Here is an 8,737-nt window from a genome sequence, read left to right on the forward strand (position 1 = left end):
GCTTAATGACAAGAAGGACGCTTCTCACAAGAAATAATAAGCACACAAAAATACATAAAAGGATAGCAAGAACCCAAGGGGTCAACATATCCTTACAAGTAATCAAAGCGCACCAACGGACACGGATCACCCAGCAGTACCACCAGAGCATAGTGAGTGTAGCATTATTATGAGTCTACCAGGAAGCCTAAAGACTTCCTAATAGACTGGGGGGCAAGTGTGAATGCCCAAAATTGACCAGAGCCATAGTCAACACTCAAGAGAAAAATTGAGGGTTACCCTCATTAGCCTCGGGCAAACAAAGCAGCCCAATATCTAGCCCCACGCGAGACCCATGTGTCATAGGAGGCCTTAGCGAAAATGCCTAGAAGGACTTAAGGGCCTCGCTAGGCAAGGCTACCATTCCCCCACGCGCACCAACTAAGGCCACAAGGGCCTTGCTATGCGAGGCTGCTTTTCCCCCACGAGCGCCTGCTAGGCCACAAGGGCCTCACTATGCAAGGCTTCCCTTCCCTCGTGCACCCTTCCCCCGCGCGCACCTGCCAAGGAAACAAGGGCCTTGCTATGCAAGGCTTCCCTCGCCCGCACACCTCGCGACCCAGATGCGCGCCAATGCCTCGCACAGCGAGACACACCTCATCACGCCCGTGTGCGTCTCACGAGGTACGACCACTCTAAGGAGCATCGCGCCACCACTGTCTCGTGGCCCTCATGCAACCCCATCACACCTTGTGAGACCCATCACCGAGCCTCGTGAATGCCTGGGTCATGCATGGGTACTCACTTAGGCACCAAGGGTCTCGCCTCGTGAAACCCATCCCCGAGCCTCGTGAATGTCTGGGTCACACATGGGTACTCACTTAGGCACCAAGGGTCTCGGCTTGTGAGACCCATCCCCGAGCCTCGTGAATGCTCGAGTCACGCCTGGATACTCACTTAGGCACCAAGGGTCTCGCCTTGTGAGACCCGTCCCCAAGCCTCGTACATGCCTATTTCCAGGCCTCGTACCTGGAGGTAAGGATGGGATAAAAGAAGTATGGATCGACACTTACTAAAATATAAAGAAACCTAGAGAAGATATTTAGGTAAGGGGGACCATTAGGCATGAGATAAATGTACAAGCACAGGATGTACAACCCTGAAAAAGGGCAAAGGCATGACTCTGACATCTGTGTCCTACAAGTAGTGGAGGTACGGATTTGTACAGAGAGTGGAAGCACTACATGCACACCTCTGACTATGTACCTGGCCGACACCATAACCTTCTGCTCCACCACGATCTATGCCACTACCCTGACAATGTACCTATGTACAATTTTGTCCCCTGGGACCACAATGTATGGGGAGCCATTAGAGCTCCAGTATAAATAGATCATCACCCCTCCAAAAAAGGGGTTGGAAAATTCATGGTATGCTGAGGCTGTTAAGCAATATACGAATTTTACTCCATTGTAGTTCTGCATATTTACTCTTTCAAGTTCTCTCAATCTTCTTCTAAGATATCTTTGGCAATACAGTCTCAGTTTTCTAACCTTATTTCATTGACGAGAATTCACCGTCAACAGTAATCTATTATGGGAGTCATCCAGGTAGGTTGTGAGTCTATCATGTTGACGTCATCTTCGTCAGGCTCGACTATGCTCGGTACTAGTAAAAATACAACAGGTACTAAATTGCATGTATCGGCTTCCTTGCTTGTTGTGAGTCGAGCTAGAGCATCTGCATTTGAATTATGTTCTCGCGGAACTTGCTCAATCGCGTAAAATTCAACTTGTCCGACTACTGCTTTAACTTTCTCCAAGTATGCTACCATTTCAGTTCCCCAAGTATAGTATTCTCCTAGGATCTGGTCGACAACCAATTAAGAGTCACTATTGCAGTGAATGGAATTTGCTTTTAGTTTGGAAGTTATTTGAAATCCTGCTAGTAGAGACTCGTATTCATCCTCGTTATTTGAGGCCTCGAAGCCAAACCTGTAGAGTCCCAGAATATTTACTTAACTTGCTAGATAGTAGTAGTAGTAGTTAGTATTAGTTTGTAGTATGTTAGATTCCGTGGATTTTGGTTCATGTCGGGACTTAGTAGGATACTCGTGGCAATAGTTATGGATTTTATAAGTTTAACCTATAGTTTTGAAATATTAATTATAACATAATGTTTAATTTTTTTAGTAGTTATGATTATTATAGTATAGTATAGGTTTATGATATTAGTAGTCTTGTTTGTGGAAAAGGGGGTGATTTCATAAGAATAAATTAATTATGATATTATTAAAAAGTGTTATGGATCGAGCATACATAAAGCCCAATAAGATTTTGGGCTTAGTAAATTTGAAATCAGCCTAGGGAATTAGAGTTTGTTATTTTATGGTTAGTTAAGATATTTGTGGATTAGGTTGTTATTTAGATAATTAAATAGATTTTCCGTAACTTTAGGGCATTGTAATTTCTGACCTATTTTTGGCCCAGTTATGTTATGTATTTTGAAAAATAGTATTTCTCAAAAGTTGTAGATAATTGAATTATCTTTCTAATGTTATAAAGACAGTCTAAATCGGAATCTTACAGCTCTAATTATGTTGATTTTACTACAGGTGAGTTTAGAGTTATGAGATTTAGGAAGTTAGAAGTTAGGATTTTATTTTATTTAAATTTAATAAATTTGGATTATAGTTAGAATGAAATTAAGTATTTTTTTTAAATAAAAGAAACATCTAGAAACTCTAGAACCTTTTAGAACCACTAAGAGCATGACACTTGTCATAATCATGTTTATTTAATGATTTAATTATAAAATGAAGTTCTAGAAACTCTAGAATCTTCCAGAACCACTAAGAGCATGACACTTTTCATAATCATGTTTATTTAAGGATTTAAGTATTTTTTTAATAGGATAGTTTCACTCCTCAAACTCTATAAATAGGACCTAGTGCTCAGCCATTTTCTTCATTCTTTAAGTTGTGTTCAGACCCTTCAAGCTACTAAGATTTCTATAGAGTGATACACTTGGGTTTTGGGGAATAAAGGCTTTATCATCTTAAGCTTTATAAACACTTGGGTAGTGAGATAAAGTGTGTTTTCGATATTGAGGTGTAGATTGGTTCTAGTTCATCCAAGGTAATATTATTCATAAGTTCTATTCTTTATGATTCCTTAGTTTTCCTTAAGTTTCTTTCAGATCCTAACTTCTGTTTATGGTTTCATGGTTAGGTGTTTAAGTTCTTACACATTAAGGTTCTCGGTAAGTTTCCCTCTTTGATGGTTTAGTTTTCTTTCATCTTCTTTTCTATAGATACTCATATGTTTTTATCTTGGTTTTAGGAGTGTTCCAAGTCCCGTCCTTGTTCTCAATTATCTCGGTGTTGGTAAGGAAAATATGATAGTTTTTATATGCTTATATGTTATGATATGTTTATGTTATAATATGATATGTTATGATATGTTTATGTTATAATATGTTATGTTATGATATGTTATGATATATGATTATGTTTTATGTTGCTTAGGGGCTATTTGTTGCTTAGCTAGCAAACCCCAAATGTTTTTATGTTGCTTAGGGGCTCATTGATGCTTAGCTAGCAAACCTCAATATATTTTGAGGCTCATTGTTGTTAGCTAGCAAACCCCAATTGTATTTATGTTATATAGGGCTCATAGTTGCTTAGCTAGCAAACCCTAATGTTTACCATGTGCATGGGTCAAAGTTGTAATAGATGTTTTATAGTCATATATTTTGATATAGTCTTATGTTTATGTTTTATAGTCATATGTTTTGATATAGTATATGTATAGTATGTGTTTTGATATAGTCTTATGTTTATGTTTTATGTTATATGTTTGATTGGTAGATTTTCCTTGCTGGGCATTAGGCTCACTCCTTTATTTTTAGTGTGATGCAGGAAGTTAGATACGGAGGCAGAAGGATTCTTGGTGGCTTGATTTGTGTGTTGAGGATGAATGGAATTGATGGGCTGCGTGTTGATTCGAGGAGGACGTTATTTTTAGTCTCTTTAAATTATGTTTTTATGTATTTACCGCATTTAGTTTTGTAAACAACTTCTTTTAAATTATAGTTATGTTTTATTTTGAAACAATGGGATCCCATATCACACATTTATGTATTTCGAATATTTACTTTGGTGTTTTTTTAATAAAGTTATGAATATTTCTTATGTATATTATCTTCAAAGTAGTAGCTATGTCTAGTAGTTTTAATGGTCCAAGGTCTTAGAAATAGTTGGGTCATTATAGTTGGTATCAGAGCAGCGGTCCATTTACATGAAGTTCTCCTTGATACACATGCTCAAGCTCCGAATCTAACCACCAATGTAAGTGTTTATGTTATAGTTGTTATGATTATGTGTTTAGTTAACGTTTTAGCCTTTATGTTTTAAGTTAAGAATATTTTTAAATTAGTTTATTTTCTTTATTTATTTTATTTATTATCTTTGCATTTATGATTGTTTTTAGTGAAAATCTGTTTCCAAATGAATATCATTGTTATTTTTGAATGACATGTATGAGTTTGATTTTTTTATACAATCATAATAAATAATGATCAAGTTAGTTGAAGGTGCATACAAATCAATGGAATAGTTTCTATATTGAGAGTTTAGGGGGCCATAGTAGTGGGAACGATTTTACTGATCCCAGCCCTCCCTCAATATTGTTAATTTTGGAACAACGATGAGTTTCAAGCCTGAGAATTAAGTCATATAGGATGATTAGAAACAGACTTAGTAAATTATAAAGATGGCTTATTTTTCAAAGTTTAGAAACACATCCTAATCATAAAGAAGGCTTACATAATTTTTCATGAGAAATCATAATTAATAGGTCTGAGTTATGTTTGCTTAGATTAAGTTTTGCCTTAGAGCCTATTAGGGTATGTTATAACATGTTCTTGACTATTAGAACTTTTGCTGAAGATGCCGGTCAGAAGGTCTGCACGTACGAATGTCAATGCCTCCAACGTCGCTCCTGAGACTAATAAAGCCCTTCAGTTCGAAAAAGAGGAAGGCGTGCAATCACTGTTGCTATTAACCGAAGTGCATCGCCGCCGTCGGTCAACAACACTGCATAAATTATCAGGCTATGACAACAAGTGGAAGAATTGTTGCAGCAATAGTGACAACAGACTCAGCCTCAGCAAATGGCTCAAGCACCCCATCAAGTTGGTCCTTATGGGCGATGGCCAATGGAAAATTATGCGCCATACCCAGCTCAGTGCATGGAGCCAATCTATGAGCGGTTTCATAAGCAACACGCTCCAAACTTTGAAGGGACAACAGACCCATTCGAGGCGGAAGAATGGCTCAGAAATGTAGAGCCGATCCTAGCGCACATGAATCTCAGCAACCCAGATCACATATCCTATGTTTTGTCTCCGCTTAAGAAGGATACTAGAATATGGTGGGACTTAGTGCAGCAGACGCACGATGTCGCCACCATGACATGGACCATATTTGTGGAGCTGTTCCACAAAAATTACTACAACTCGGCAGTCATCGCCACAAGGGTCAGGGAATTAACTAGTCTGAACCAAGGCAACTTGACGGTAGCAGAGTATGCTCGGCAGTTCGACAGACTAGCCAAGTTTGCACCAGAGTTTTTTCCAACTGACTTTCTGAGGGTGATCAAGTTCGTTAGAGGACTTAGACCAAATATTAAGTTAGGGGTTAAGCTAGCAAACCCTGAAACCACTACTTATGCTGATGCTTTAGAAACGGCTATATAAGTAGAAAAGGCTTCATGCGAATGTTAGTAAAGATGAAGCTAGTAAACCTGAGCCTAAACAGCAAAGTCAACCTTAGAATTGTCGGAACAACAACCATGCCATTAGTCTAGCAACAACAATAGTATTGGTCAGAAAAGAAGGCATTCTGACAATAAGTAGTCTGGTAACGATAAAAGGGCATGGACGAATAATGGAGATAATAGATTGGGCTATGTAGAATACCCGCAATGTGCTAAGTGCCAAAAGAAACATCCTGATGAGTGCTATACAAACACCAAAGGATGCTTCAACTGTGGTCAGGAAGGTCACCAAAGGAGGAAATGTCCCCAGCTCAAGCCAGAGGAGAAAAGGGACAGCAAGATGGTTCCTGCCAGAGTCTTTGCCTTAACCCAGGGAGAAGTTGACGCTAGCAATAAAGTGGTCACAGGTCAGATTCCTATCCTCGATAGTATATGTTCTAGTATTGTTTGATTCGAGAACAACATACTCGTATATCTTGTTATGAATGATAGAGAAAAATTAGACAAACCTTGTAGAACTAGGTTTGTGACATAGTTGCCTTCGGGTGAAGTAGTCCTATCATCACGGATAGTACGGGGCGTACCGATCAAAATTGAGGACATAGAACTAGAAGGAGACCAAATAGAGTTAGAGATCAAATACTTCGACATAATATTGGGCATGGATTGGCTAGCAAGGCATGGCGCAACCATCGACTGCAGATGTAAGCAAGTGATGTTCGAGACTCCTGGCGGTCATAAACTATGCTATATGGGAAAATTTTTAGGACTAAGTACGCCGCTTATTTCATCTCTCAAAGCTCAGAGGATGATAGAAAAAGGATGTCACACATTCTTAGCCAACGTCATGGGTGTGGTAAAGGAAACACCACTAAAGGTTGGAGACGTTCGCATTATAAAGGAATTCCCAAAAGTATTTCCTGACGATTTTCCAGGGTTGTCGCCGACACGGGAAATTGACTTCACAATCGAGCTAGTACTGGGCACCGAGCCTACCTCCAAGGCACCATACCAGATTGTTCCTACCGAACTCAAGGAGTTAAAGATGCAATTAGAAGAACTCTCAGACTTGTGTTTCTTTAGACCGAGCCATTTTCCATAAGGAGCACCGGTACTATTTGTGAAGAAGAAGGACGAAAGCATGCGGATGTGTATAGATTATCGCGAGCTGAATAAGGTGACAATTAAGAATAAATACCCCCTACCCCGAATTGACGACTTGTTTGATCAACTTCGAGGAGTAACCATGTTTTCAAAGGTTGATCTACGGTCCGGGTATCACCAGCTCAAGGTACGGGAAGAGGATATTCCTAAGACAGCTTTAAGAACTCGTTATGGACATTACGAGTTGCTAGTTATGTCTTTCGGTCTTACCAACGCTTTAGTCGCCTTCATGGATTTAATGAATAGGGTCTTCAAGGATTATTTGGACAAATTCTCCGTAGTGTTCAGCGACGATATCTTGGTGTACTCAAAGGACGAAGTCGAGCACGAGGAGCATTTAAGGATGACCTTGTTATGACTAAAGGAGCATTAACTTTACGCCAAGTTTACAAAATGAAAATTTTGGCTTTTGCAAGTAGCGTTCCTCGGCACATAGTATCCAAGGAATGAGTTGCTTTAGACCCATCTAAGGTAGAGGTTGTGAAGGATTTGCCATGACCAAAGAATGCGTCTGAGGTAAGAAGTTTTCTGGGATTAGCAGGTTATTATTGAAGGTTTGAAGAGGGCTTTTCTAAGATAGCCATTTCGCTCACCAACCTAACTCGGAAACAGCAAAGGTTCAACTGGATGGATAAGTGTGAAGAGATCTTCTAGTTGCTTAAGGATAAGATATGCTCAGTACTAGTACTTTGTGTACCGAAACCCAACGATAAGTTTGTAGTCTACTGCGATGCGTCAAAGTAAGGGTTGGGTGGTGTGCTGATGTAGAATAACAAGGTAATAGCCTACGCCTCAAGGCAGCTGATGGAATACGAACAACGCTATCCAACACATGATATGGAGTTGGCAGCGGTGGTCCTTGCGTTGAAAATCTGGCGCCATTATCTTTATCGAGAATGGTGTGAGATTTATACGGACCACAAAAGCTTAATGTATTTCTTCAGGTAAAATGAACTCAACATGAGGAAGCGCATGTGGTTAGAACTAGTAAAGGATTATGACTGCGAAATTCTATACCACCCGAGAAAGGAAAATGTAGTTGCTAATCAATTAAGTAGGAAAAGTTATGGAAGTCTAGCAGCATTAGCTATAATAGAAAAGCTGCTACAACAGGAGTTGATCAATGCCAGAATAGAAGTAGTCACTGGTAAACTGGCTAACTTGTCCATCTAGTCAAGTCTGTTAGAAGATATACGGATCGGGCAAGGGCATGATGACACATTAGTAGCACATATGGATGCAGTTAAAGAAGGCAAGGCCACAGATTTCTCGATCTCAGGACAAGGGTTTTTGAGATATAAGGATCGGGTATGCGTGCCGAATGATCATGGAATTAAGATGAAGATTTTAGAAGAAGTGCATAATACCCCATACTCAGTTAACCCAGGGTCGACCAAGATGACTCACGACCTCAAGGCGTTGTATTGGTGGCCAGGAATGAAGAAAGATGTAGCGGAGTATGTGTCTAAATGCTTAGTATGTCAGCCAGTGAAAGCAGAACACCAGCGGTCTGCAGGCTTATTGCAACCGCTTAATATTCCATAATGGAAATGGGACGACACAGCCATGGATTTTGTGATAGAACTACAACGAACAAGTAAGTAGCATGACTCAACTTGGGTAGTAGTAGATAGACTAACCAAGTCAGCTCATTTCCTACCTGTCAAGACTACATACACAGGAGACCAATATACAAACATTTATGTTCATGAGATAGAACGACTGCATGGAATCCCTAAGACTATAGTGTCCGATAGAGGATCAGTGTTTACATCAAGATTTTGGGGAAACTTGCAGCGAGCTATGGGTACCAAGTT

Source organism: Humulus lupulus, chromosome 5 (assembly GCF_963169125.1).
Source record: "Humulus lupulus chromosome 5, drHumLupu1.1, whole genome shotgun sequence".
Taxonomy (NCBI): domain Eukaryota; kingdom Viridiplantae; phylum Streptophyta; class Magnoliopsida; order Rosales; family Cannabaceae; genus Humulus; species Humulus lupulus.